Source organism: Protopterus annectens, chromosome 3.part1 (assembly GCF_019279795.1).
Source record: "Protopterus annectens isolate FY-2018-M chromosome 3.part1, PAN1.0, whole genome shotgun sequence".
NCBI classification, from domain to species: Eukaryota; Metazoa; Chordata; order Ceratodontiformes; family Protopteridae; genus Protopterus; species Protopterus annectens.
The window spans coordinates 740,242,623-740,258,781 of record NC_056732.1 but is presented as its reverse complement, the minus strand read 5'-3'; the positions used below and the strand labels follow the sequence as shown (position 1 = coordinate 740,258,781).

At 42.7% G+C, this 16,159-nt stretch overlaps 1 non-coding gene across 1 annotated transcript; it reads right to left on the bottom strand.

The window, feature by feature from the left end:
• Positions 1–15,719: 15,719 nt before the first annotated feature.
• Positions 15,720–15,791, bottom strand: TRNAE-CUC. Its single transcript has one exon. It is a non-coding gene; the product is annotated as a tRNA-Glu (tRNA).
• Between the last annotated feature and the right edge of the window lie 368 nt (positions 15,792–16,159).

Below are 16,159 nucleotides of genomic sequence, written 5' to 3'. Positions count from 1 at the left end.
GGGATGCCAAACATGATGCTACCTGTGCTTTACCATGTATAGGGAGTGTACTATGTGTATCCGACATAGTCAGCCATCCAGCACCATCCTCAATACTGGCATAACCACAAGGTAAGTCAGTCTTCCTATCCATTGCTGAATGGAGTAGTATGTCCTGATGGTTGTATCTACGGTATGGACAAGCATGCAAGGGAACTGGGTGGCTGAATGGGATGGCAGCAGATAGTGGACACCTATATGGGCAGCATGAAATCCATAACAAATACTGCTGTCAACATACTAGGCAGTACTAGACAGGGTGACAAATCCCACTGCAGTACATGTAGTGGCCCAAATTTGTATCCATAGGACATACACATGCATGTGAGTGAAGCTCATATACCCACCACCAGCCTCAGCCAGCAGAACAGGTGTAGATGACCATAAAGAAAGGCTAGGCTAAGGTCTCCAATTGATGGCAATGGTTAACAGCCCTCTTCCAGACCTACACAGACAGACTACAACAGGTCTGACAGTTGTATGTGAGTTCTGAAGGGTAAGAAGTCTGAAACTGAAATGTAGGTCAATAAAACCTAAGAGCTGTACTCTACTGATATGCCTCCAGTCTGCATGACAGGTCACAATACAAAATTAAATGGAAGCCAACAGAATACCTGAAATACCAGTACAGTCACAGCAAATGTTTAAAGTCATCAGGTGTTCCTCCCACACAATCCCATGTAGAAATGCAGTAACGTGTAAGTGTGAGGTGTAATAACAGTGGAGCACAGATTATCCAAGATGGCACAATCTACAGGATAGATTGTTGCATGTGTACAATATGCAGGGGTCCATATTTTAGGTTGTCGTGTGTTCAATATTGTGTGGAAGTGGTCAGCATGTAGGCATGGAGGGTTGTGTCTTGGTGGCCTATGGGCAGTACTGTGAGTGACAGGGCCATGTTTTGACAACTGCAGTGCCAACCACAATGCTTCTCAGCAATACCCATGTCAGTAGTCATCCATACTCACTGTCCAGATGTCAATATCTGTCACCATCAGAAAGATGGACATGCCATGAATGTGAGCTCATACATACACACAGTACACAGGTGGAAGTACCCTAGACAGAGTGCATAAAATGTTGCGGTCAACTGCACACAACTTTGGAATTGTACATACAGGTTAGCAACACATTAGTTGTCCGTGTAGTATGGAATACTGATGTAGTCTGGACAATCACTGGCAGACCACAAAAGGCACAGTTATGAAGTAATGACAGACTGCCTATGTCCCTGCACAGGGCATCATAAGGGAATGTCCCAGGTATATCTGTGAGTCAGCTGCAAGTAGCTTCCATATCACATATGCACTCAGCTCACCCCACCAATAGCCACAGGGTTATCACAGGTCATATCCTTGCTGTTGGGAATGAGTACAGTATGACCCCACTTCTGTATGGGAATACCCAAAGAATGCAGCATACTGAAGAGGTGTCCTGTGCATTTATGTCCCTAGCTGTAAGCAGCACCCTGCCTGCATCCAGACCAATGGGTCAATATGTACAGGAACTATTGCCATTAACATCTCGCACACTTACCCTGTCACCCCAGGGGAATCCACTGGATCACAGCCTGGGAATGTAGGAGTGACAGAATGCACTGGTCTGCTACAGATAGCCTGCATCACTACCTAATGGTCTACAGTCCTCTGTCAAAGGCCTGTGCCTCACCCGTAGTGCCAATGTATGGTATCTCATGGGGTCCCAACTAACAAACTAACACAGTCAACAGAACCCAAATGCAAGGCCCTGTTGACAAATCCCAGTAGCATGCCCCCCCATGTCCTACTGCATGAACTTTGGACCAATCCATAAATACTGCTGGGATGCAGGGCCAACTATAGGGATACTGCCCAGATATCGCTCGCATAATGTTAGAACAAGGATAGAATAACAGAGTGGGGGATGTAGACGCATGGACATTATGGAGTGTGTGAAGTGTGAAACTCTGATGTGTGCCCATACTACCTCTGCCTGCAAACCCAGTAATGGGTGGTTACAAACCTGCTCATAAACCACAATGTGAAGGAGAACTCATCTGATATATCAGCCCTGCCTCTGGGTAACCTGGGTGAATCTGTACAGCTGAGAGTTATGGCCACAGCAGGATATGGCCATTCTGTTAAGCTGATATATGTACAAGAAGGGGATCCTCAGCCACCATACTACCAAGGTGCTGGACCAATTACACAGACCTATCAGCAAGTGTCTGTAGCTACCCCTCCAGAATGGCAGGAGTGTGCAAGAATGTGTAGGCTGCGGACCACAATACTGGACTCTGCTTCATTCATCTTGTATTTCCCAGAAAATAACTGTGAGCAAATAATTATATCTGTCAGTAGTCAATGACATAGTACATCATAGTGAAAAACAGTACATATGTCTGAATATCTCTACTAACACCAACCATGTAACACAAGCAGCACAGACAGCAATAGTCACAGTATTCCCTATCTGTTGCCCATTGTAACTCCATATTGTCAAACTATCTACAGATAACCTGCAGAAACAGGTTGCTATCTGTAGGTTGGAAAGCCAAACCCTGGACTGGAGTACAGCCCTACCTGGAATGGATTCACACACTCAATACAGAAGGTCATACTGGGCATGCTCCTACACTTAGCGAAATTAAGCCCATGTCTGACAACACAGTGGACTATACATATCTGTCATTTGCAAAAGTCTGTGCACACACACTGAATTGTACACCATTTATGCTTCACACACACACATTGGATAGGAATACTCACACATATCCAAGCCCAACACACTATAATATGTCAAATATACACACACAGAGATGTGGGGAAGAGAGAGACAGACAGTGACAGATAAAATTCCATTATGAGGCCTGCCCCACCCACTACACATCCAATTGGCCGATACCACATGATGTGATGATGTCAATCACTGTAAACATTCCTTTTTGTAGTCCTCAACCCTATAGTGTCTGTGATGGTTGTGATAACTGTGTAACACAATAGTAAAAATCAGTATTCATGTAGCATTTGTATACTCAGTCCTGTCAAATGTAAAGTTGTGTGTAACTGAGTGAGTGTGTGTGTGTGTGTGTGTGTGTGTGTGTGTGTGTGTGTGTGTGTGTGTGTGTGTGTGTGTGTGTGTGAGAGAGTTTGTGTGTGTGTGTGTGTGTGTGTGTGTGTGTGTGTGTGTGTGTGTGTGTGTGTGTGTGTGTGTGTGTGTGTGTGTTTCCAGAGGAATGATTTATGGCCCATTCACACACACTGCACTTCCCATTGCCCATGTTAGCACTCCTGCTGATGGCAGTCCTCTTGAAATAAAGCATCAGCCAAACCTCAACCCTCTAAGCTCCCTGGCACTCATGATAACTGTATAATACTGTAGTGTAGTAAACTAGTTATGTAGGAGTTCTAATCCCAGCCATGGCAACTGTGATAATGTGTGTGTATGTGGAAGTGAATAATTTTTAGGCCATTCACACTCACCACACCTGCCATTGCCCACTTTAGCATGCCTGCTGATGTCAGTCACCTTGAAATAACAATTTGGCCAAATCTCAGCCCTATAAACTTCGTGGCGCTTGTGATAACTGTGTAGTACTGCAGTGTAACAAGCTAGTCAGGTAAGTGTTATAATCCCGGGCATGGTACCTGTGATTGTGTGTGTGTATATGTGGAGGTGAATGATTTTGAGACCATTCAAACTCATTGCACCTGCCATTGCCCAATTTAGCATGCTTGCTGATGTCAGTCACCTTGAAATAACCCTTTATCCAAGTCTTAGCCCTATAAGCTCCATGTGGCTTGCGATAACTCCGTAATGCTGTAATGTAACAAACTAGTTAGGTAGGAGTTCTAATCCCAGACATGGCAACGGTGTATGTGGATGTGAATGATTTTGAGGCTATTCACATTCACTGCACCTGCCATTGCCCACCTTAACATGCCTGCTGATGTCAGTCACCTTGAAATAACCCTTTGGCCAAATCTCAGCCATATAAGTTCTGTGGCGCTTGCGATAACTGTGTAATATTGTAGTGTAGCAAACTAGTTAGATAGGAATTCTAATCCCAGACTTGGCAACTGTGATTGTGTGTGTGTGTGTGTGTGTGTGTGTGTGTGTGTGTGTGTGTGTGTGTGTGTGTGTGTGTGTGTGTGAGAGAGTTTGTGTGTGTGTGTGTGTGTGTGTGTGTGTGTGTGTGTGTGTGTGTGTGTGTGTGTGTGTGTGTTTCCAGAGGAATGATTTATGGCCCATTCACACACACTGCACTTCCCATTGCCCATGTTAGCACTCCTGCTGATGTCAGTCCTCTTGAAATAAAGCATCAGCCAAACCTCAACCCTATAAGCTCCCTGGCACTCATGATAACTGTATAATACTGTAGTGTAGTGAACTAGTTATGTAGGAGTTCTAATCCCAGCCATGGCAACTGTAATAATGTGTGCGTATGTGAAAGTGAATAATTTTGAGGCCATTCACACTCACCACACCTGCCATTGCCCACTTTACCATGCCTGCTGATGTCAGTCACCTTGAAATAACAATTTGGCCAAATCTCAGCCCTATAATCTTCGTGGCACTTGTGATAACTGCGTAGTACTGTAGTGTAACAAGCTAGTCAGGTAAGCGTTTTAATCCCAGGCATGGTAACTGTGATTGTGTGTGTGTATATGTGGAGGTGAATGATTTTGAGACCATTCAAACTCCTTACACCTGCCATTGCCCAATTTAGCATGCTTGCTGATGTCAGTCACCTTGAAATAACCCTTTATCCAAGTCTTAGCCCTATAAGCTCCATGGGGCTTGCGATAACTCCGTAATGCTGTAATGTAACAAACTAGTTAGGTAGGAGTTCTAATCCCAGACATGGCAACGGTGTATGTGGAGGTGAACGATTCTGAGGCTATTCACACTCACTACACCTGCCATTGCCCACCTTAGCATGCCTGCTGATGTCAGTCACCTTGAAATAACCCTTTGGCCAAATCTGAGCCATATAAGTTCTGTGGCGCTTGCGATAACTGTATTATATTGTAGTGTAGCAAACTAGTTAGATAGGAATTCTAATCCCAGACTTGGCAACTGTGATTGTGTGTGTGTGTGTGTGTGTGTGTGTGTGTGTGTGTGTGTGTGTGTGTGTGTGTGTGTGTGTGTAGCAAACTAGTTAGGTAGGAATTCTAATTCCATACATGGCAACTGTGATAATGTGTGTGGAGATGAATGATTTTGAGGCCATTCACACTCACTACACCTGCCAATGCCCACTTTAGCATGCCTGCTGATGTCAGTCACCTTGAAATAACCAAATAAAATAAATAAGCACTTGGTAGTCACTGTCCAGTAATATATTAAATAACTAGTAGTTTGGTGTTTTCATCAAACACAATTGACTTCCTCAAAACAATTTGCTCTTCTCAAACACAAATTTAAATAAGTTTTAAACAACCATAATTGGTTAAGAAAAAACAATGAAAATCACTGAATTATCATATATCATAAATATTAATTAGAATAAATGTCATCAGTAAAATCTTAAATATAAAATTCATTTTACATAAAGATTTTCACTGTAGATTGTTTTAAAAAACAAAAGAATAGAAATTTAAACCCTTTAGCCAAATCTCAACCCTGTCAGCTCTGTGGTGCTTGTGATAACTGAGTAATACTGTAGTGTAGCAAACTAGTTAGGTAGAAGTTCTAATCCCAGACACGGCAGCTATGAAAATGTGTGTGTCTTTGTTGACACCTGATTTTGTGGTCATTCATACTTACTACACTTCCCTTACCTATCCTTTAGCTTTGCAGCTGATATCACTCACCTTGTGGTTCTATTTATTTTTTTATTTTATTTTATTTTATTTTACATTTGTTAACCGGGGGTGTCTGACTGAGCTGAAAAGCCCCTTTTCAGCAGAGGCCCGGGGAAAAAAGCTCCACAAAGAAAAATTACAGACACATTTAGTTATTTAGACATGATCAGTATACACACAAATTACAGGATACATGTTTTTACAGTGGTATACGGCACATAAACAGTTACAGTGGAGAGAACAAACAAAAAATATTAATTTTAAAAATAAAGGTAATTAATAGATTTGTGGTGTACAGCTGAAATTTGGAACATAGGTAGAATATATACATAGTACACAGGTACAGTACATACATTGTAGATTAGCCAGTGTTTGTGAGTAAGATTGAAAACAATTATCTAGTGCTCTAGATTTTGTATGTATGTGTTATCCGCTTTCACTAGCCTGGGGAGCAATCATGGCACTGCCAACGTTCCTTCAGGTGTTGCCTGATGAGGTATTTAAAGGAGGCTTTGGATGATGTGTTTTGAATGCTTGTAGGAACGGAGTTCCTTTTTGTAACCACTGAACTACTATATAGTGCATCTACAAAGCTATTGTAGCTGTTGGTGACTTCTAGTAGTAGTTTGCTTGATGATCTAAGAGGCCTTTGGGCTGAGTGATGTTGCACTAGGTTTTTGAGGGCAGGACACTTATTGGGGAGGTAATAGATAGAATGACAGAGGCAGAGCTGATTGTAGGTTAGGAAGTTGGGCAGTTCAAGCCAGTGGAGCTGCCTCAAAGCAGTACAGTGATGAGTTCTATATGAGCAATTTGCAGCAAAGCAGGCAATTCTGTTATAGCAGGCTTCCATTTTGCTTAGTTCAGTTTTGTTGAGATTAGTCAGAATGGGAGATGCATAGAGTAGGGTGGATAGAAGTTGGGAGTGAGCAATGGCTGATCTTGTGTTGTTGGTAAGAAATGGTTTGATACTGTAGAGCGACCCCAGTTTGGCATGTTCTTTTTTAATAGTTAAGTTGAGATGACTATCAAATTTTAGGTGGGAGACTATGGGTATTCCCAATAGCTTAGCCTGTGCCACTGGAGCAATTGGAGTAGCATTAGTGGAGTAGATAGTGAATTGACTGTTAGTGTTTTTGTTAGAACTGGTTATAATAATAAGCTGAGTTTTCTTTGGATTGAGGATAAGTTGGGCTTTGGTAAGGTAGTTTTCAATGTCAGAGAATGCTAGTTGAGTTGTTTGCAGGAGGGTGGGAATGTTTTGTGCAGCACAGATTAAGGTAGTGTCATATTCATGCTGAATTATAGATGCATGCTGTGTGGAGGTATGGAGGTCATTTGTGAAGACTGTGAATAGTAGTGGTCCTAAGTTATGGGCAGCTGAGGAGAAAGAGAATTTTCCTATTTCACAGCTTGGTACCTGTCAGTTAAGTAGCTTTGGAACCAGGTAAGAGTGGAATTTGATAGATGATATTGGTTTAGTTTCTTTAGCAGGATTTGGTGTGAGACTGTGTCAAATGCTTTGGACATATCCAAAAAAAAAAGAGTTGACACTTGTAGGCCTTCATTTTTTGAGACGGTTTACTCTGTCTGTGAAGCAGAGGAGGGCTGTAGTGGTACTATGGGCAGGTCTGAAACCATGCTGAGTAGCTGACAGGATGTTGCTGTCTAGGAGATAGTTTAGCATCTGGGTATGGATGCATTTTTCTAGGATTTTGGCCAGGGGGGAGAGTAAAGCAATGGGTCTGTAGTTATTAAGTTTAGTGGAGGTCCCGTCTTTATGTATGGGTGTAACATAGGATATTTTCCAGAGTTTGGGCACATAGTTTTCAATAATTGATCTGTTTATGAGAGTGGAGACTGGGATAGCAATAGCATCTGCTGTGAGTTTCAGGAAATAGCCGGGGAGTAGGTCGGCTGCTGTTGATGAGGTTTTTAGTTTGGAGAGCATGCTTTTGATTGAAGTGGTGGAAACTGTTTTGAGGGTAAAGCTTGTATTAGTGTTATTTGTGTTGGGTGGATAGTGAGGAAGGAACTGTCCTGTGATACTAAGGATAGAATTGAGTTCACAAAGTGGGAGTTGAATTGTGTTTTGATGGGAACTTTAGTGTCAGGGGTGGTTGGTTTGGGGGTAGCCTTTTGGGTGGATTTTAGTAGCTGGTTTACATTTTTCCAAACTTTTTGTGGGTTGTGTTGGTATTTAGTTTGTAATGTTTCATAGTTTCATAGTTTCATAGTTTAGTACTAGGCTATCTGCCCTGGGGCATTTGTAAGCCTAGCTATAGTGATGTGGCTTTCACCACCCCATGAAATGGTACAAAAATGCACAAAAATGCACAGAATAGATTTAGAATACTGTGCCTCTGTCTAGTAGTGACACAATGAAGGCCCCCTTATATAATAGAATTAGTTTACTGTGCCCCTGTCTAGCAGTGACACAGATGTGACCCCTGGGGTAAACTTACGATCTCCCATCCACTCATCAAGATTTCTCTTGAAGAGAGTCAGTGAGGGGCTCTGCCTAACATGAACTGGGATCTTGTTCCAAAGCATGGGAAGCCTCTGGGTTATGAATCTATCCCTCCAGCATGTCCTATTCATACTTGTGCCGAGGTTTAAGTCTTTAGCTCTCGTGGTCCTGATGGATTTGGATTTTTTGAGGTGGAGCATATCCATCAGATCCTGATTGGACATGGCCTTGTACATCAGGCAGAGATCACCTCTGAGCAGGCGGTATACTACTGAATAGAGCTGGAGTTTCTTTAGTCTGGCAGAATAAGACATATGTTAGAGACCCTTGATCCTCTTGGTGAGGTACTTTTGTGGTCTCTCCAGCTGTTGCAAATGCCGGGTGAGGTACATACCAAATGGGGCATTGTACTCAATCATGGGTTTGATGAGGGAGGAGTATAGGGGTACAATGACATCCTTGGATCTGGATGTGAATCCCTTCATGATTAGGTGTGCAAGGTAGAATGTTTTTCTAACCACTTTGGCAACGTGGGTGTCAAATGAGAGGTCGCTGTCGACTTGGGTCCCTAGGTCTCTGATTACTTTTTCCGTACTCAGTGGGTTGCTGTCTATGTGATAATTTGTGGGTACTTTGTTTTTCCCAAAGGGGATGACTATACATTTTTTGGCATTTAGTTTAAGGCCGTGACTCCAGCACCAGTTGTCCATTTCTGTGAAGCCTTTTTGTAGGATGTATGTGTCCGCTGGTGTATCGACTATGGCACCTAGTTTGCAGTCATCTGCGAACTTTGTCAGCCACAACCCTCCCATGTTTGCTTTAACATCTGAAAAATAAATGCCGAACAAAAGGGGTCCCAGGACAGATCCCTGAGGGACACCACTTGTGACTGGCTTTGAGTCTGACATTGCTCCAGCGATTTTAACTTTATGGGTTCTGTCCTTTAGCCAGTTTGCAACCCATCTAGTGACATAAGGGTTTACATTTAAGCTGTTAAGCTTATCTATGATGCCTGAGTGGGGTATTGTGTTGAAGGCCTTAGCCAAGTCCAGGTAGGCTGTATGGACTGCTTTGCCCTCATCAATGGCTCTAGTGACTGTTTCGAAAAAGTCTACCAGGTTCAAAAGGCAGGATCTGCCCTTTACAAAGCCGAACTGGGTGGGGTCAAGTGTCTGTAGGACCCTATGTCTCTGTTTATAAGTTCCATAATGATTCTTTCCATAGCTTTGCAGATCAGGCTGGTTAAGCTTATGGGGCGGTAGTTCCCAGGGTCTGTAGAGGTACCCCCTTTGTGGAGTGGGACCACTGTTGCTGTACGCCAGTGTTCAGGTACATATCCTGTAGTAAGGCTAAGGTTAAATAGCATTTTTATGTGCGGGTTTAGCTCCTCTTGGAGTTCATGTAGCATGCAACCCGGGATACCATCAGGTCCCATTGATGCTGAGTTTTTAGCTTTGTTGAGGGCGGTTCTCACTTGGACATCTGAGATGACAGGGAGATTACATTCAGCTGGGATAAGTATTTCTTCTTTTGGGGGTGAGGGAGGGGAGAAATTTGCACTGAACCTGTCAGCCAGAATGTTGGCAATATCTGTAGGTTCAGTGTATTTTTTGTTGTTGTGAACTAACTCTGAGCATATCTGAGGGTTTCTGCCCAGGTTTCTAACATAGCTGAAGAAGGCTTTGTGGTTATCTTTAGTGTCCCTAGCGATTTTTCTCTCAAAGTTGGCCTTGGATGTTTTTATGAGAGAACGTAGTTTTCTGCTAATGTTGAACAGAGATGTCTTCCCTTTATGGGATTTTGCTCTGTCGTGCAGTAGCTTCCTTCTTTTGTTATACAATTTGTTAATGGCTGAGGTCCACCAGACAGGACGCTTGCCTTTGGTGGAAAGGGACTTGGATTTATTTGGGATTGCATGATCCATGCATTCTTGGAGATGTCCATAGAAAGCATTTGTGAAGGATTCGGCATTGTGGGATGTGGTATCCACTGGCCCAGTGGGCTTAAAGGATACCATCTCAGTCTTAAGAAGAGTGAAGTCTGCTTTTGAGAAGTTTTTCACTGTGGTCTTTTGTGCTGGGGGTGGAGGTGGGATATGTATATCCAGGGTGATTAGTTTGTGGTCAGATCTCACTAGTGAGGGGTATACCTCCGGTGTGGAGCATTTTGTCCCCATGTTTGTGATGATCAGGTCTAGTATATTATCTCCCCTAGTGGGAGAGGTGACTAGTTGTTCCAGTGCATTTGAATTTATGAATTCCAGGAACCTTTGGGCTAGGGTGTTAGGGCTAGAATAGTGTACCCAATCTATGTTTGAGTAGTTGAAGTCTCCCAGTATGATGGTATTTTGTGATACATTCATATCCTCCAATGTCTTCAGGAAGGCTGAGTGGGGTTCCTGAGATTGGGAGGGTGGTCTGTAACATGCTACCAGTTGTATAGCATTTTTGCCTATGGTTAGTTGCACCTCTATGGTCGCTGATGCTTCATGTATTGCTACTAACCTGGAGGTGTGGGTGTCCTTGATGAATATGGACACTCCCCCTCCCTTTGTGGTTCGGCCCGGGTTTTGGGGCCGAAAAGCATGATACGAGGTATAGCCTGGTAGCGCTGGGGTGCTCTCAGGAGCCTTGAACCAGGTTTCAGTTACTGCACAGACGTCGATGTTCTCCATACTGAGGAGTGCATCGAGTGCCTGCATCTTGAGATTTAGACTTCTGGCGTTCAGCAGCATTACCCTTAGTTTTTTTTCATTTTTGTTTTCTAAGGAGGTGGGTTTGTCTTTTGAACCTTGCCTAAAAAAGGCACTATGGGGGTAGCAAGAGCCTTGGCTAATATCCGGAAGCCCAGTGGTGACAGGTGCAAGCCGTCCCTTGCGAAGCAGCGTGGCTTGTCCAACATGTCATCCCAGGCAGACAGACATTGGATCCCCTTAGAATGACACCAGTACTTGAGCCAATTATTAAAGCTGATCATCTTGTCTTTGTATTGTGGCATCATTCTTGGTGAGGGCAAGATGCTGCTCAGCATCAGGGTCATACCAGCCTGGGCTACATAATCAGAGAGCTCCACTATGTCTCTTTTCATGTAGTCCAGGGAGGTATGTCTCAGGTCATTCACGCCAGCATGGACATTGATGGAGTCATATTTGTACTTGCTTTGGAGTGACCTGAGTGCGTGTGTTATGTGGCGGATCCTAGCTCCCGATAGGCAGCTCACAGTCACCCTCTCCTTGTTCAGCCTGGTAAGCGGGACATCAGTGTGTCTGACTATAGAGTCACCTATTACTAGTGTATCAGGCATGGTGTTTGGCCTTAAGGGCTGTGATTGATTGACACACTGATTTATTGAAGTATGTTTTGCATGTGTTTTGTTTTGAGGTGGTGGATTTTTGGATGTCTGCTTTGGGAGCCTCTGTTGTTTTGGTAAGTTTTTTATTAGAGCCTCCAAGTATGTCTTTGTGTTTTTATGTGTTTGGTTTGCAGTTGTGGTAGGTCTATGTGGGACTGGGTTTGCTGTGTGTGTGGTTACCATCTCCTCCTGTCTGGTCATGCCAGCCCTGAGTTGAGAGAGTTCAGCCTCCAGTTTGGCTATATAGTTGCATCTCTCACATGTATTTGTGTTTGTTGGGAGGAGGAGAGGGTTGTCTGTGTACATGAGACAATTGTAGCATTGTCTCAAGATACCCAGATTAACCAGCTGAACTGGAGAGGACGCCAGTACTCTACCACTCAACATGCTAGAACAGTATAAAGGAGTGCTGTGCCTTTAAGGGAAGTGGATATTCACAGGGGTGGTAGGTGGATGTAGTGCTTACTTAGTACGAGAGTGCTTACTTAGTAGAGAAGTTTTGAGAACAAGTGCTAGGCTTATAATATAGCGAGTAGTCTGATTATACTAAGAGTAGAGCTTCCTTAAGGGAAAATTTGAAGAGCAGACTTGGCGGCGCCAGAAGAAGTTTAACCTTGTTTAACTGGCGCTGCGCTATGCGCACAACCGCGCAAAGTCTTGCAAATGCGGATTTTGAACAGGGAACTACAAAAGAGCTAGAAATGGTACGAAACAACCAATTACTACAGCTCTTGTGCTGAGGTCACTTCCTACAGGGACAGGTAGGCTGCTCAAAGCTCCCCACTCCCACTGGTGAGCAAAGAAACTTCTCTCTATTCAAGTAAGGTAATGGACAACACAGGAACTACACCAGAGCCCAGAATACAGCAATGCCTGTAAACTGGTCTAAACTAGTCGAGGAGAGGCGGGAAAACAAGGATTATTTTTTTGTTTTTTTTTTTGATAGAAACACACAGAAAATGCAGAAACAGTGATAAATCAGTTACACAGGCTAGCACACTTTAGTGGGCAGCCTCAACAGTTAAATTAAACAAACAAACTTTCGATCAAATTCGACTAAAAAGTAACTTTAAGTGCAGATTTTAAAATAATGCAGCAAACAGTTAAAAACAGTTTAAGCTTGTTAAGGGTAAGCTAGAGAAGCTATTCCAAGCAAAAAAACAGCAAATATATTTAAATCCAGAAAGTAGTCGCTTTTCTGAGTTCTCTGTAGCTAGGACCACTCTGCAGGACCAGGAGGAGCTTGTCTGAGTAGTATAGCCAGAAAAAAATGCCCAGAGGCGGAGTTTAAACAGGTAACTACAAAAGAGCTAGAAATGGTCCAAAACAACCAATTACTACAGCTCTTGTGCTGAGGTCACTTCCTACAGGGACAGGTAGGCTGCTCAAGGCTCCCCACTCCCACTGGTGAGCAAAGAAACTTCTCTCTATTCAAGTAAGGTAATGGACAACACAGGAACTACACCAGAGCCCAGAATACAGCAATGCCTGTAAACTGGTCTAAACTAGTCGAGGAGAGGCGGGAAAACAAGGATTATTTTTTTGTTTTTTTTTTGATAGAAACACACAGAAAATGCAGAAACAGTGATAAATCAGTTACACAGGCTAGCACACTTTAGTGGGCAGCCTCAACAGTTAAATTAAACAAACAAACAAACAAACTTTTGATCAAATTCGACTAAAAAGTAACTTTAAGTGCAGATTTTAAAATAATGCAGCAAACAGTTAAAAAAACAGTTTAAGCTTGTTAAGGGTAAGCTAGAGAAACTATTCCAAGCAAAAAAACAGCAAATATATTTAAATCCAGAAAGTAGTCGCTTTTCTGAGTTCTCTGTAGCTAGGACCACTCTGCAGGACCAGGAGGAGCTTGTCTGAGTAGTATAGCCAGAAAAAAATGCCCAGAGGTGGATTTTAAACAGGTAACTACAAAAGAGCTAGAAATGGTCCAAAACAACCAATTACTACAGCTCTTGTGCTGAGGTCACTTCCTACAGGGACAGGTAGGCTGCTCAAGGCTCCCCACTCCCACTGGTGAGCAAAGAAACTTCCTTCTATCCAAGTAAGGTAATGGACAACACAGGAACTACACCACAGCCCAGAATACAGCAACGCCTGTAAACTGGTCTAAACTAGTCGAGGAGAGGTGGAAAAACAAGGATTATTTTTTTGTTTTTGTTTTTGATAGAAACACACAGAAAATGCAGAAACAGTGATAAATCAGTTACACAGACTAGCACACTTTAGTGGGCAGCCTCAACAGTTAAATTAAACAAACAAACAAACAAACTTTCGATCAAATTCGACTAAAAAGTAACTTTAAGTGCAGATTTTAAAATAATGCAGCAAACAGTTAAAAAACAGTTTAAGCTTGTTAAGGGTAAGCTAGAGAAGCTATTCCAAGCAAAAAAACAGCAAATATATTTAAATCCAGAAAGTAGTCGCTTTTCTGAGTTCTCTGTAGCTAGGACCACTCTGCAGGACCAGGAGGAGCTTGTCTGAGTAGTATAGCCAGAAAAAAAATGCCCAGAGGCGGAGTTTAAACAGGTAACTACAAAGAGCTAGAAATGGTCTAAAACAACCAATTACTACAGCTCTTGTGCTGAGGTCACTTCCTACAGGGACAGGTAGGCTGCTCAAGGCTCCCCACTCCCACTGGTGAGCAAAGAAACTTCTCTCTATTCAAGTAAGGTAATGGACAACACAGGAACTACACCAGAGCCCAGAATACAGCAATGCCTGTAAACTGGTCTAAACTAGTCGAGGAGAGGCGGGAAAACAAGGATTATTTTTTGTTTTTTTGATAGAAACACACAGAAAATGCAGAAACAGTGATAAATCAGTTACACAGGCTAGCACACTTTAGTGGGCAGCCTCAACAGTTAAATTAAACAAACAAACAAACAAACTTTTGATCAAATTCGACTAAAAAGTAACTTTAAGTGCAGATTTTAAAATAATGCAGCAAACAGTTAAAAACAGTTTAAGCTTGTTAAGGGTAAGCTAGAGAAGCTATTCCAAGCAAAAAAACAGCAAATATATTTAAATCCAGAAAGTAGTCACTTTTCTGAGTTCTCTGTAGCTAGGACCACTCTGCAGGACCAGGAGGAGCTTGTCTGAGTAATATAGCCAGAAAAAATGCCTAGAGGTGGATTTTAAACAGGGAACTACAAAAGAGCTAGAAATGGTCCAAAACAACCAATTACTACAGCTCTTGTGCTGAGGTCACTTCCTACAGGGACAGGTAGGCTGCTCAAGGCTCCCCACTCCCACTGGTGAGCAAAGAAACTTCCTTCTATCCAAGTAAGGTAATGGACAACACAGGAACTACACCACAGCCCAGAATACAGCAACGCCTGTAAACTGGTCTAAACTAGTCGAGGAGAGGTGGGAAAACAAGGATTATTTTTGTTTTTTTGTTTTTTTCATAGAAACACACAGAAAATGCAGAAACAGTGATAAATCAGTTACACAGACTAGCACACTTTAGTGGGCAGCCTCAACAGTTAAATTAAACAAACAAACAAACAAACTTTCGATCAAATTCGACTAAAAAGTAACTTTAAGTGCAGATTTTAAAATAATGCAGCAAACAGTTAAAAAAACAGTTTAAGCTTGTTAAGGGTAAGCTAGAGAAGCTATTCCAAGCAAAAAAACAGCAAATATATTTAAATCCAGAAAGTAGTCACTTTTCTGAGCTCTCTGTAGCTAGGACCACTCTGCAGGACCACGAGGAGCTTGTCTGAGTAGTATAGCAGGAAAAAAAACACCCAGAGGCAGATTTTAAACAGGGAACTACAAAAGAGCTATAAATGGTCCAAAACAACCAATTACTACAGCTCTTGTGCTGAGGTCACTTCCTACAGGGACAGGTAGGCTGCTCAAGGCTCCCCACTCCCACTGGTGAGCAAAGAAACTTCCTTCTATCCAAGTAAGGTAATGGACAACACAGGAACTACACCACAGCCCAGAATACAGCAATGCCTGTAAACTTGTCTAAACTAGTCGAGGAGAGGTGGGAAAACAAGGATTTTTTTTTGGTTTTTTGTTTTTTTTAAAAGGTTCATTGAAGCTTCCCTGACCGGAAATCGAACCCGGGCTGCAGCGGTGAGAGCACTGAATCCTAACCACTAGACCACCAGGGACTCCCCTGCCAGTGGTGAGAATCAAACCCTGCACCTTGTGCTTGAAAAGCATACACCTTAACCACTGTACCATTTGTTATGTGGTAGGATTTTTTGTCCAGCCTAATGCATTTATTTGCATGGTTGCGCAGTTCTTGGTACTAAGTTAGGCTTTGTGCTTCTTTGTTTTTTTGATAGTAAACCCAGGCTGTGTCTCTGGCCTTGAGGATTTGTTTGGTTTCTTTACTGAGCCAGAGGTTTGTAGAGGTTCTAACCTTGATTTTGCGCAATGGAGCAACAGTGTCTAGGTGTTGTAGAAATGGTTTGTTGAAATATGCTACAGCCTGGTCAAGTGGGAGGGTTTTTAAGGGGGGTTCAGTCACAGTTAC